We start from the raw sequence: 14,872 nt of genomic DNA, 5'->3' as shown, positions 1-14,872 counted from the left end.
GCTATATTATGATTTTATTCTGCCTATCCTGGATTGCATATGAGTGAAACTTAAAGGGAACAGTGAAGTCAGAAAGAATTTAAACCTAAGGTTTTTATTTATCAAATGTGAGACAAAAATATTCTGTTTAAAGACATTGACTGATAGTTACTATATCATCAGCTTAAAATATAAAAAAAAAAAAATCACTCTTTTATTTCATTGCATCTGTTTTGTTGAAGTACACACCCCTCTGTTCCCTACCTTACTGTCAACATACTCTGTTAGGTGTTACATCTCTGGGAAATTAGAGGGTCAAGGATGCAGGTGGAAGAGAGAACTCATCTCTCTGGGCCATCATATGGTTAATGAAATGAAGTGTTGCCTGACAGCCCATACCACTTCTATTTATGGGTTTAAACTTATTCTTAAATATATGAACATTTTTGTTTAAAGCACAGAAAGTTTTATGAATGGAAATGACTGATAACAACTTCTAGGCCCTTGCATCTGTACAGTGATACCTCGGTTCTCGAACATAATTCGTTCCAGGAGGACGGTCGAGAACCAAATTGTTCGAGAACCGAAGCAATGAAACCCAATAGGAAATAATGGAAACTGGATTAATTCGTTCCAAGCTCCAGAAAATGCCTATTTACTGGCCTAATTTGTATATAATATGTAGAAAAACATAAGTCTCAACAAGAAATAAAAGTGTACAGTATGTCTAAGGGTTAAATTCAGTGTAAAGCGTGACTCTCTCCACAAAGCGTGACTCTCTCTCTGCACTCACACTGAGGACGCAAGCAAGGCGCGCTGGGCCGAATGAACGCCATTCGGCTCAACTCGGCTCATCTCGGAAGTTCGAGTTCCAAATATTTGTTCGGATTCCAAGACAAAAGTTTCTCGAATCTCCTGGTCGAATACCGATTTGGTCGAAATCCGAGGCGTTCGAGAACCGAGGTATCACTGTATCTAGATTGGAGAGGAACTGGAACCAGCTTTCTTGACTGTCGTTGATAAAACACCCTTTCTGTGTCTTCTCTCGAGGAGCAACAATACTGTCCCAGATCCCATGCAGAGCTCAGAAAGAGTTCTCAGGTCCTGTCTGAAGGAGAAATTGACAGCACTCGCATTGGGCTAGGTGAGTGAATTTGTCCTTAACTAGCAGCCAAGTTATTCAATTTAGGCTTGGTCTAGGAAAAGAAAGAGGAGAACAGTAATGATGAAGAGAAGGAGGAGGCAGAGGGGAAGAGAAAGGAGGATTCTGGAAATCAGTGTTATGCCACAGAGCCAGCTCTGTGCTTCTCAGACTTCACCTCCTCTGGTGACTGTTGAGCTATGCACCTTAGAGCTATGCTTCTGTTAGAAGGCGAGAAAGTCACGTGCAAAGGACCACCCTTCAAACCTGTAGTGCCTCCAATCTCCTGTGCTCACCTCCTGACTAGCTGATGAAAGCATGTCCCTTCATGTTCTTGAACCTCAATTTTCCTACCCACAAAATGGTACAACTTTATAGAATTGTGGAGATGATCAGATACTACTACATTACTTGTAAAAATGATTCCCAATTCAAAAAGTATTAACTACATGTAATTACAAAAATAACATGTTAGTAAGGATGCACATCGATGACTTTAATGCGTTTGGAAAAAATGCTTTGAGAATATCTCTCGAGTCCCCAGAGGAAAATGCAACTACACTGCCTTTCCGTGATTTGTGACCTAAGAGACTTGGGGGCATTGCACAAGATAAAGAATAGTTTTTCTTCCTACCAAATTGGGCCCCTAGGATAGATATATAAAGTTACTTCTCCTAAATTGTAGCTGATAGGTACTAGGCAGAGAAATTAACCCCATTTTAGATTTATAGTCCCATAATAACAACATTATAACTGAAGTAACTAAAAATTTTTGATGGTGAAATGTTTATGCTTTTGAAATGCTTAATGATCTTTCCTGCATTAAATGGAAAGAATATCAGCTCAGAGAAAAATAACAAAATGTCCAAAAAGAAATGTGTGAAATATCTTTTGCAGGTGCATGGACATTCATCCAAATATTTTTTCACTGAGAGATACTGAAGAATAATAAATGACTGTGAGCTTCCCAGTCACAGCTTCCTTGCTTTACCCTGAATCAGAAGGAACTTGAGTCTTTGTTTGTTATTTAAAGTTACAAATGAAGAAAGTAGTATAGAAGGTTTTTAAAAGGTAAAACTGACTCTCCTTTCTTGCAGAACTTCTTAAACAGACCAAAGCCTCTGAGATATTCACGCAGTTACAAACTCTTATCATATTTTTTATTCAAATTATTATAAAATGTATTCAATACTCTAATTTACTATAGATTATAATTTTCTGAAGTGACCCATTAAAGGCCATACCAGTCACCTCTTTATGGCTAAGAAGGCGGAGGAGCATGTGAACATGAAGACTTCTGTCAGTGGGGACTCAGCCGCAAGGGCAAAGTAACCTGACTTGTCATTGCACCTCCCCTCCTCACACACATCCCAGGCCCAGTGCCCATATTCCTCGGACTGTCCACTCCTTCTTGCCCTCCTGTCATCACCTCCCCTTCCCACTTCTACCTGGGCTCTGACTTACATTCTCTTCCCATGAATTGCTACCTACACTGCCTCCCACTCCTGCAGCCTCTCCCTCACTTGGTGAACTGAAAGCCAATAATTTCTTTTCAGCAATAATTGAAAATAATTATTGGACATTTAAAAAAAATATTTGGACAAGGGAAATGTTAGGGGAAAACTCAATGTGTAGAAATAAATATTGCTTGGAAAAATTACAGTCAGCTTGACTGAGAGGCAAGGGAGGTATTGATCTGAGTCCTTGAAATGACCCTGCTTGGGTGACGATGGAAAGCAGAAAGGGCCACTAGAGCTGGGAACTGGAGGTGGTGGTGCATGTTGGTTGTTGGATTGTGCATGTTTGGGCTATAACACTCTGGCCAATTGAAAGGAAACTTCTTTGGTGTGGGGAAGTCTAAAAGTCAAGAAGGAAAAAGGGATTTCATTCCTCATGTAGCTTCCTACTTACAGTCCTGGCTCACAAGTGATGTGAGAAGTAGTGGCTGATACAAAGACCTCCCACATAAAGGCCACGTGCTCAGAAACCTGCCCTCCAGAGGACTGGCTACAGGGGCAGTTCCCAAAGGTGGTCCTCAGGGCAGCACTATTTGCATTGCCTGAAAATTGGAGAGAGACACAGATTCCTGGGCCTCACCTTAGACCTCTTCAATCAGAAATTCTGTGTTTTGATGAGACCTCTAGGTTAGTCTTCTAGGTTGAGAACTCGCTTGTGGAGAGGTAAAGCCCTGTACTTGCCGTAGAAGGTAAGATGAAAATCACAGCTGTGCCACAACTCATGCTCCAAATTGATTCAGAAAGATTTTAAGGGGCCATCTTTACTTATGGATACCTGTGCGACCTTGGGCACCTCATATAGACAGTGTGAATGTCTTTGTTTAGCAATGCAATAGATTTCATGATATCTGACTTATGAGGAAATATGGAGTAGTATACCTGAAAAGCAAATGAAATGTGAGGTAGTATACATGAAAAAGTATATTTGAGACTGTAAAGCAATGTGAAAATATCAGATGTTTAACTTCTTTTTCTCTTTCTTATCCCTTCCTTCCTCCCCGCTCACCTTTCCTCCCCTTCTTCTCTTTTCCTTTCTCCATCTTTCCTTCCTCCCTTTCTTCCTTGTTTCTGCGTTTTTGCCTTATATGCGTGATACCTATAGGTCCTAGGTTTTACATTAACCCTACGTACTCATAGTATTGAATTAATCTACACTTATTCATTATTGTATTTATGAAAAAATCAAAATGCTTTTTTATTCAGTTTTCAAAAATATTTTTATCCATCATAGTCTTTGGCAAAAACAACAACAACAACAACAACAGTTTTTTGATGAGCTTGAGTATAAATAAATCCAAAATATTTGGATTAAACTTCCTTATTATCTTTTCAACAAAACATGTTTTTTAAATTATGGAGAAAATTCCTTTGAAAAATGAATTTCAGATTTGGGGGGAAAATGTTGGATGTTCCAATCTCCCTTACTGCTGAATTTATATCCCTATTAATGTGAAATATTTAGTGTTTTATCAATTTCAGGATACAAACGATATGAGTCAACACACAGAAAATGTTTCTTTTGTTTATGAAATAGGTGATGCTTGTGTGATAACTTAAAATTTATTGTTAGGTCCAACGTAAAAAGAATAGGAAGAAAAAAATAAACAAATCCCAGAAATAATTTATATTTGTATTAATATATTAAAAAAACTACATTTTGATGATTAATGTCTTACTTGACATGTCTTTCTTTTCTTTCAGAAAGACATTGTAATATAATAAAAGAAATGTGTGGTTTGGAATATAATAGACCTGCATTTGAACAGTAGTCACATTGGCAGGCAACTAGCTTGTGGGCAAATTACCTAATGAGCACCAGTTTTCTTATAAATAATAAGAATGGTAATCTGATGCTATAAAAATGTAATAAAGATTAAATTAAGTTTTTAAAAATCTTTGAACTACTGTGGCAGCCACATATTAATTTATAGTTTTTCTTTTATATTGGAAAAAATTTACTCCTCCCTCTGAGTAAATGGAGTAGACATGGGTTCAGATGCAATCCCAATAAATTTTGGAGCAGGAGACTCACACATATGAAAAACTAGTCCTATGAAGTATTATTAAGCATTAAAAGATTCACTGTGACTCCCAGATGATATAAAAAATATTGATAGAAAAATAAATATGCTGATGAGAAAATTGGAATTTTTGGTCTATAAAATGCCAAGACATTTACCTCTCTGAGTAAACACATTATTTGGTCTAGACATCACTCGTGTGCATTTCATGAATGAAATAGAAATGGCCCATTGGAATATTGATTGACCTGGTAAGCTATACATCAAATTATTGCATATATAAAAAAGAAAATGTTCAGTTTCAAAAATATCTAAAACAATCAAATTAGTTCTAGTGATGTCATCAGAGTACATTGATGCATGCTCCACTGAACTGAGTTAAGGAGCTATATCCAGTTATATGAAAGAGATTTTCATGTTTAATTGTTAATGAGTATTCTTAGCATGGCAAAGCAATCTTTGCCAATTAAATGGTTTCATTGGATCAGTCTTACTTAAGAAATGAAGGTACAACAAATTACTAATCCTATACCTTATCCCTAGCCTACCATTAAATTAGCCTTGCCCACCTCTTCTTCCTGCTTTCCTGCCTCTTGCCTTCTCCTCCACTTCCACCCCCGGAAATCCTCTGTATTGTTGAATTTTCCAAGAAACCCTTTTCTATGATCACTTCATCCCCTTACACTGGGCAGAATCTCTTTGACCTTTGAATCCCCATGAATTTCATAAATTATGCTTTACTCTATTTTGTTTTGTAACTACTTATACATGCTACCCTGTGAGCCCCTTGGAGAATCTTTCCTTGGCATCACCTGCAGAGTCTTGAACAGAGAGCCAAGCAGGGTACCTGCCACATACAAGCATGTAGAGTTAAATATTTCTAGTGGAGTTGGGAGGTATTGTGGGCAGTACTACAGGGGTGGGGATAATTTCTAGAGCAGGAGCCAGATTCTGCTCACATGTTCGACTGAGTAAGCCATTTTGGCTATAACGATAAAGCCACACATGCAAACAATTTGCTTCATCACAGAAATGTTTCATTTGTCCCATGTATATTTATGCAAAACCTACGCACTTCCTCCCTATTTTATTTTTTTCAAGTTAGGGCCAAATATACACTGGTCTGGGAAATACATCTTTCCCAAATTTTTTTTTTTTTTTCCTGGAATGGACCTACTGACACTGATACATTACAAAAATGATGCGATACAAACCATAAAACTTGGTATTTTAAAAATATTGAAATAGAACAATGCCACTTTCAAAATATGCACCCTTATCATTATTTTAGGTTTCTTTAGTCATATATGCATGACACAATCCTAGAATGCAATGCTTAATTAATGTAATTTAATATTTTTCACAACATAAACATAGGTGTTATTTCATTACAATACAAACATGAAATAGTTTGATGGATGAATGGTTGTCTTCTCCAAAACAAATTGTTGAATTGAATTAATTCTTATTCATTATTGGAATAACTAACTGTTAGTTACTTTTAAACATAAAATTATGAATAAAATTTTAGGTAATGGCTACAAATTCTTCAAAAACATCATAAGAAAGATTCTCAAATTGAATGCAAGTATATAGTTGGGTGATACTCTTCAATGCAGCCAAAGAGTTTAAAAAAAAAAAAAAAAGAGTTGTCTTCTATCTAGATCATAACTTGATTCTTATATCTGTTCAAAATAATGAGACTAATTACAGTAGTCACACATTAAACTTGATCTTGCACTATGACCCTCCCTCAGGTGTGTTTCGTGTGCTCCACTGACCCTACTGCCAGTATTTCTGGAGAAAGATGTGAGAGAATGAGGGAGTTTTGTCATGAGATTCTCAGATTAGAGGAAGATAAATGGACAAAGTTGCCAAAAAGACAAACAGACAAGAGAAAGAAAGTAATACAAATCATGTTGTTTATTATTTGTATAACACAGTTTATAGAAAGTTTTGTTTTGGTTTTGGTTCTCTTCAAAATTATTAGAAAATAATGTGATGGTCTTTGAGAATATTTAATCAGTTCTGCAATCGAAAACTTAGACTCATGGCAGAGAAATAAAAGCAAAAAATTAGCTGATCTGCCCTGGCCGGTTTGGCTCAGCGGTTAGAGCGTCGGCCTGCGGTCCGGAGAGACCCGGGTTCGGTTCCCGCTAAGGGCATGTACCTCGGTTGCAGTTTGTCCCCGGCCCTGGTCGGTTGTGCGGGTGGCAGCCACTCGATGTGTCCCTTTCACGTCGATGTTTCTCTCTCTCTCCCCCTCTCTTTCCCTCCCGCTCTATCTGAACAAAAAATGGAAAAATGTCCTCGGGTGAGGATTAAAAAAAAAAAAAAAAAAAAAAATTAGCTGATCTTTTATACAGTCTCAAAAAAGAAATTCACAAGAGGAGATCAATAAAAAATGATTTTTTTAAGTATGAATTAAATTTACCAAATAAAATTACCAAACATTATCTTTAAAAATAACTTTTTTCACCCGGCTGGTGCACCAAGAGGTCACTGGTTTGATTCCCAGTCAGGATACATACCTAAGCAGTAGACCCGATCCTCAGTGAGGGACATGCAGGAGGTGGCCAATCGATATTCCCTCTCATTGATGTTTCTATCTCTCTCTTCCTCTACCTTCCTTTCTCTCTAAAAATCAATATAGACAAAAAATTTTTTAAAATATTTTTGCTTTAATTTTTTTCTTTTAATTTTCCATTCTTTCTTATACTAAAGAATAAAGTGTTATGATGATTAATTCCAGGAATATATTGTGGGGTTTTGGATGGAATATTTTTTAAAAAGGTCTAACAGAGAGAAAACTCTCTGAGCAGTGAAAGGGAGGGCTGTGACCTTGATTTTTTATGTTACTAAAATATGGTTTGTTGCTGAGAGATTTATGAGGGTGAATAAGAGATCAAAGATTTCTTCTGAATGTTTGAGGTTCAGTAAACACCAAATTATTACTTTCCAAACAAATTTCTATTTTTAAAAAAAGCCCTTGAGATTAGAAAGTGAAATTTAATCTATGTTTAAATTATTGTCATTTGTGTCAGCAAAACATTATTTTACAAATAGTTCATGTTCTTGAAACAATTTGAGTTGCAGTATGGAGAAATGAAAAAGGGTAAAAGGGAGACTGAACATTGAAATTGTAAAAAATAATGTTTAATCTAAGTTTAATAAATAAAAAACAAAATTAATAATTTGGTACTATTCTTAATGTAATGCCTTTATTAAATAAAAGCAAATAATGTTAATTATATTTTACATTACTTTTTTCACAAAATGTAAATTTATTAATTAGGTAAAAGCTTTTAAAGTATGTTATTTTTCTGTAAATTGATGATAAAATGCTAAATATTTAGAATGATTAGGAATTCACTTGCATGTGTTCCTTGATTACCATTTTGAGTTATTCATAAAGGCTTATTGACTTAGAATAATACACCTTAATTTTTGGTATATTTGAGCTACATCAATCCATTTTTGTTTTCATTTATCAGGTAAATAGCAATGTCTGTGTATCTAATTACTACAGAAATTTGATACTGAAATATCAAATATTTGATTATGTTTTTATACTGGTGCAAAATCAAGAAAGTCATTTTCACCAGCCAACTTTTCTTAAACTTTTCTGAATCTAAAGAAGATACTGCAGTTAAAAATACTCATAGTACTCAATAAGTCAGTGCTCAGTGAAATTAAGACTGACGGACGCCTTCTTCTACCATGTTGTACTTTAAAACTATTCTTGTTGCCTCCACCACATATATCATACCTCTCTTTTCTCATACATATACAGAGTAGTTTTCTTCTTAATGAGCAAATATTTGTCTTTTCTTTTATCAACAGAAAGACTGGACAATTTGTCCAGATTAGCTGTTCTTCCAAGATGCCACTGCCATTTTGAAACATGGCGCCACAAATAAACATTTCATTTATTTGTGATCTTCATATTTTTAAATCTCATTTCTCAGAATGTTACCAGGGCTGCTATTTTTATTCACTCTGTATATATAAGTCTTAGAATTAATTTTTAAGAATCACCATGTGAGTCAACTGCAGAGATGAGATTAGAACTATGGCTTTCCCTGGCTGCAGGTCTGTTCTCAGACCACAGTATCTTTCAAATAAATTAATAAAAACAAAAGAAACCAGTTTCATAAAAGGTCAGACTGAAACCAATAAAAGCAAGGAAATGCCAATTACATCAGTGGGTAATGTAGTACATGTGTCATATAACACGTAATGTTTCCAGAAGACACTTTCCACAGGATGAGCTGCAGATTTCATTGAGACTCTCAAACTTAGTCTAAAATCATGTTCTGAATATAAGGCTTTCACCTTCATACTTAAATATTAGGAATTCAAAGAGGTATTTAAGATCCTGCCTTAGGATAAGTAGCATCTAAATTATAATGCTATTATATTCTGCTAATGAAATATTTATGTGATGGAAAAATAGTAGTATTTTACAGCAAGGAGAAAATAAGCAAATCCTGGCAAGATGGAAATTTCCTCTATCTATGTATCAGAACTTGTTAATAATACTGATGCCTCAGTACTACTAATACCAGTTACCATTTATTGAGCAGCTGCCATGTTGCAGGCACTGTGTTAAATTCATTTTATTTTCTCTAACCCTCCACAAAAGCATGGTGAAGTGGTCACTATAATGCACATTTTGGAGCTAAGTAAACTTATGATTAAATGTGTTAAATTTGCCTAAGACTAGCACTAATTAACACTTGAATCCAGATGTTTCTAGGCCAAAAGATGTCTTTACTACTACATAGTTTTGGAGCTGGATTAGCCTCCTTGTGTATTTACAGAGTTAGTCTCCGAGCCATGTTTTCCTGTTGACAAATGGGGATATTGATAATCCCTACTTCACTGGTAATCAATTCTCTTTACAGTTGGAATCAAAGTGGGGCTTTTGAACAAAAGTGATACTTAAGGCTCATCATTTATCAATTAACAAGAATCTCTTGTTAAAAGGCTCCCCAACTGGCCCTAGGTTTACAAAGGATTGGCAATACATGACATGAGTCACTGGCTTGTTAAGATTATTAAATAATATTTATGTATTCAAAGTACTTGTTGTTGTGCCTCATTCATACTAGTTGCTCATCAGGAATTTGATATAAACTTTTACGGTATATTTGTTGGGAATACCTGTGTTCTCTCATTGAGAATTAAAACTTTAAGCTTCAGGCATACAACAAGGCACAATTACTGAACAAATAAGTAGAACTCAAGCATTGATCCTTGAAGAATTAACCTCACCTAGACCATGGCAATATACTCAATATTAGAGGGCCAAACATTAAACTGAGGAATTAACCCTTCATCTCTAAAAACTCATTTAATTAGGAAGACAACGTGTGCATTTTCTTTAGAGTGAGCTTGAATTAACTGAGAATTTGGGTTGAAGGCAACTATTCACATTGTTTTTACTAGGTTATTTTTTTTACCCATTTATTAATAATTTTTTAAAAGATCTTAAATTTTATTTTTAATTGTCCTAGTAATACATTCCCATTAAAAGTCAAATAATATAAAAAAGCAATTGTATCCGTACATGGATGGAGCTGCCTCATTCTTTTTAACTTCTGCATAGTATTCCATATACACATAAATTATAGTTTACTTAATTACTATCTTATTGACAAACTTTTGTGTTGTTCCCATGCATTGTAATTCTTACAAAAAGGTAGCAATAAGTCTGGTCAAGGTGTTAATATATTTTGCAGGTGAAAACAAGAATAATGAAACAAGTTAAATAAAAACGTCAAATTAGGTTGAACAATTTTTCTTAAACTAATATAAAGTAAATCTAACAAAGTTGTGTGAGTCCGTTATTTTAACTGGCACAAAGCTAATAAAAACAGAACTTTTAAAAGTTCTGGGTCAGGGTGGAATGACTGATGACACTTGAATTCACTAGTGGCTTTCAATGAGGAGCTTGAAAATGCATCCCATGTGTTATCTGCCTTTGAGGAGAACTGAAGATGGTTTACTTTTCAATTAACTCTGTAGTAATGGAAAAAAATCTTTATTAAAAGACCTAGTCGTTATTTTTGCTATTAACCCAGTTTAAGTATTAAGTTTGGAACTGTAAAACATGGGATAAGGGGAAAAATAGGCACAGACTACATAATTAAACAGTGTTACCAGAATAAGTTTCAAGAAAATTTTCCATGACACCAAGCCATCTCAATGTTTTATTTCAAAGAAAAATAGATACGTCATTTGTTATGTTCTTTGTTTCAAATAGTTGTGTGCCAGGAATTTGCAGTAGTGCATTGTGTTGCAAACCCCAAATCTTTTAAAATTCCTGACATTTTTAATTATTCATTTTCTCTCCCTTCCTCCTACTCTTCTCCCTCCAACCTCCCTTGTTATCATGATAGAAAACATGAACACTGTCAGTTCCCAGATTATAATGGATCCATCTGGTTTTGATCTTCTCAGCATCCTTCCTTTGACTGTATCTCTGACTCTCTCCAATTTCACATGATTTTGCTCGAATGGTAATCATAGTACCCCGCTTCACTCCCCATCTTCATCCCACTGTATAGTGGTTGATGTATTTTTCAAGTCAGGTCAATCACACTTTCAATGTGGAAGTTTGTGTCCTGAGAGGAGACAAATGAAGAAGAAAAATGATTACATCTGACTCTTCCAATTGCAGAGGTGGTTCCTGAGATCTTGAGACTAGATCCAAAGATTCAGGTCTCTATGTTTCCCAAAATTTGTTCATTTTGTTAGGTGGAAGTAGAATTTTTGGGGTGCTGCAAGGAAAAGAATTTCCTGAGGCCCTCAGGGGAGGATGGGATTTTGTGGAAAGTGTTCATGACGATATAAAATTAAGGCAGTTTCCCTCCAAGGTCCCATCTCTGTCTATCTCACCATGGAAACAGTCCAATCTTGTCTTCAGCAGGGCTGGAATTAAGGCCACTGTCCATAGTTTCTGTTCCATATTAAAATCCAGTCCAGTCCAGCATCTGGCTAGCTTAGCTTGTATTCTCAGCTGCAGTCCACATTGCATGTGGGGTCTGGGTGGCCATGGACCATGAGGCTGCTTAAGGCTTTGGAGAGAGACTAAGCAAATACATGGGCAAGTGTGGGTCATGGAGCAAGAGGGAGCAAGAATAGACAGGAGGAAACAAGAGAGAGAAAACTCTTTCTCTGGGGATTTTAACTTGCCAAGATTTTGTGTGCTTCTGATGGGGTCCACCCTCTAGCCAATCCATTGCTCACCAGGCTAAACTGACAGGTAAACACCTTCTCTACCTCACCCCTACTTCTCTGTGCATATACCCATCTCCCTCTTTGTTTGATTCCTTCCCACAGTGCTCTGCAAAGAATGGACTGGTGGTTCCCTAAAGAGTCTGAAGCGGTAGCTTCCTGCTGAGGCTTCCCAGATGATTATGCTTATGTCTGGCCTCCCCTTTGCTTTCCTTCCTTTATTAATATTAAATAGCTAATTATGGCAATAACAATTTGTCCCTATATTCTATATCTTCAGTACCTTTTTATTAAATGTTGTCTTTTGCTTAATAGAACCATTTCAGTCATTTGCAAAAAACCTTCATAATACCTGAGTTCTACACTTTATAGACCAGTCACTGGAAAAAAAAAAAAAGTCATTTTTGTTTCTTCTTCATCCACATCCAAAACTTTTAGCACAAGAACCTTGTGCATCTCAGAGCAGGAGAAAATAACTAGACTTATCATCTGGGATTAAGAAGTAGAGTTACATAGCAACCGTGTTGAGAAGGGAACATATACAGCGATGGAGTACATGGACATAGAAAGAACAGTTGTCATCCACACCAAGGCTCCTTGCTGTCGCTCCAGACCACCTACAACCTCTTCTCCGTTCACCATTTGCCCAAACCTTCCACACAAACACTGTTTCCCTGCCAAAATTCTGTGTACCGAATGCTCGTCTCTCCTTCTGATTGGCATTCCCATTGTCTATTTATCAAATTCACTTTCTTTGTCCCTGTGCCCCAATAGAATTCTCAACTCTCCAAGTCATATTGTGTCTCGTTTCTTTGTGCTAACCTGTTAGCATCTTATCTAATACAGAAAACCAGAGGCAAGTGCAAAGTAAAAACAAACAAAAAAAAAGACACACCCAAAAAGCGAGAGAAATAGAAATTTAGGATTTCTGAAACCCCCATTACACTGTTTGTTTTGATTACCCGAGCTTTTAATTTGATTCGAGTGCCTTGTAAAGTTCTTTGGCCCCAGCCATTCATTTCTCATTTGTGGATGTATGGAATGCCATTCTACTTCCTATATTCATTCTCCTCATAGGAGAACAAAGAGAAGACGTCAAATGTCAACAGCTAGATGGCTACTTGCAGGGAAGTTGCTGAAGACTTTACTATCTTTACATGGATCCTGACTATTCTCCAGCTCTTCTCATGGCCCTTGAGGGTATGTCAGAGAGTGCTTACTCTGCCCTCAAAGAAAGATAGATTTTCTGTCCTTTCCCTTTATGAAAGGGAGATGAGGAGGAAACAGAACTTTAGTGCACCTTTTTCTTACTTTCAGGGAGACAAATATGTATATTGGTAGGTGAGAAATTATTTCTCAGTTCTTAATTCAGTTCAATCCTATGCAATGTTTCCCCTTATTTTCTATTGCTTTTCTTACCTCTATTCCTTCAATGAGAGTAATTCTAAACATCCATTGGCACTGGTGTAAAGTCTAAGGCTTCAAGCAAAGTATAAAAAGGAGTTGCCAGAACCATCGTACTGGGGCTATAAGGACAAACTGAATATGCAGTTGTGAACTCAGAAGCTGCTCTAGATGAGGTTGGCTCATGTTTGTTCTTGCTGGGCTGTTGTAAATGTTGGGGATAGGTGTTTGACTCTCCAATTCAGTGGATTAGCTTCCTCTGGGCTCTGAAGGATAACTCTTTTCATCCTGTCTTCTGTCCTTCCTGTTCCTGATTGATACAAATTGAAGATTACCACTTTGATCTTGTTTGCCTGTCTCCTTTGTGATGCATAATGGTTTACATATGTTAGAGTAGAATACTTATGATAAAACCACCTGGTTTCTCTAAGAACATTAGGAAGAATGGTTTTTTTCCCCCCTGACTAAAGTACATGAATGGTCTTTTTTGTTTTGTTTAGCAGTAATTTTGCTCTTGAGACAAATGTTTGGGGTACTGTGCATCCAGCTAGATGTCACATACATTTCAAACAACAAATACTAAGAATATAAAGAAAAAGTAATTAAAAATAAAACATCTCAAAAGAACAGAAATCCGCTAAAAAACGGAAAATGCAATGTAAAATATTAATTCGGCAAGCAAATGCATCTAAAAACCTCTCTCAGTAAAGTGGAAAACAGAGCAAACATCTGGGAGACTTCAGCTGTGAAGTAAAATTACGATCAATGGTTACAGAGACTCTCTTGCTCCTTGCTTGTAAACTGCCAAATAAGTCCATGGAACAACATATAAATAAGAGGAATCATCAAATCCCAAACTAAATATCCCATGTCAGGATAAAAGACTAACGTTTGGGCAGAAATTCAGGAAACTAGTGAAAAAAATCTGAGTTTCTAAACTTGAACTTTAGAATACAACTCATAAATCAGCCCCCACTTACCTCTCTGATCTCATATCCTCCAACTCTCCCTCATTGGCCCACCTGCAGTGTGCATACACCTGCCACCATATCCCATTTTCTGCATGGTATACTCTTTGTCCATAAGCAAATATGACTTTCTCTCTTACTTCCTTTGGATGTCAGCTAAAATATTGCTTCCTCCCCTTAACCTGAAGTTTTTTCTTCATAATACTTCATCATTTCCTTACTTATTAGGTTTGTTGTTTTTCTTCCCTTTCTAGAATGTTTGCTCCTTGAGGACAAGCACTTTTGTTTGGTTCATTGTTAAATTTCCAGCACTTGAAACTGTGCCCAGCACGTAGGAAACACACACTGATATTTGCTGAACTAATGAGAACGTGTGTAGAAAAAAGAGAAAGAAATACAGAATGTGTGGTGGACTGGAAGATCCACTACAGAAGGAGGGCTTGTTGCCCAGAGCCTGGAGCTGTTTGTCCTTCCAGAATCTCCTCAGCTGCAGACAAAACAGCCCCTTGCCGAGGTCATGCCCTTTTGTGGGTGATCCACAGACAGTGACTGATTGAGGCAAAGGTTAGAAGGAGCACAGCCATTTGGCCATTTTGATAC

This window comes from Molossus molossus, unplaced genomic scaffold (assembly GCF_014108415.1).
Source record: "Molossus molossus isolate mMolMol1 unplaced genomic scaffold, mMolMol1.p scaffold_m16_p_8, whole genome shotgun sequence".
NCBI lineage: Eukaryota > Metazoa > Chordata > Mammalia > Chiroptera > Molossidae > Molossus > Molossus molossus.
This window is presented reverse-complemented; position numbering follows the sequence as displayed.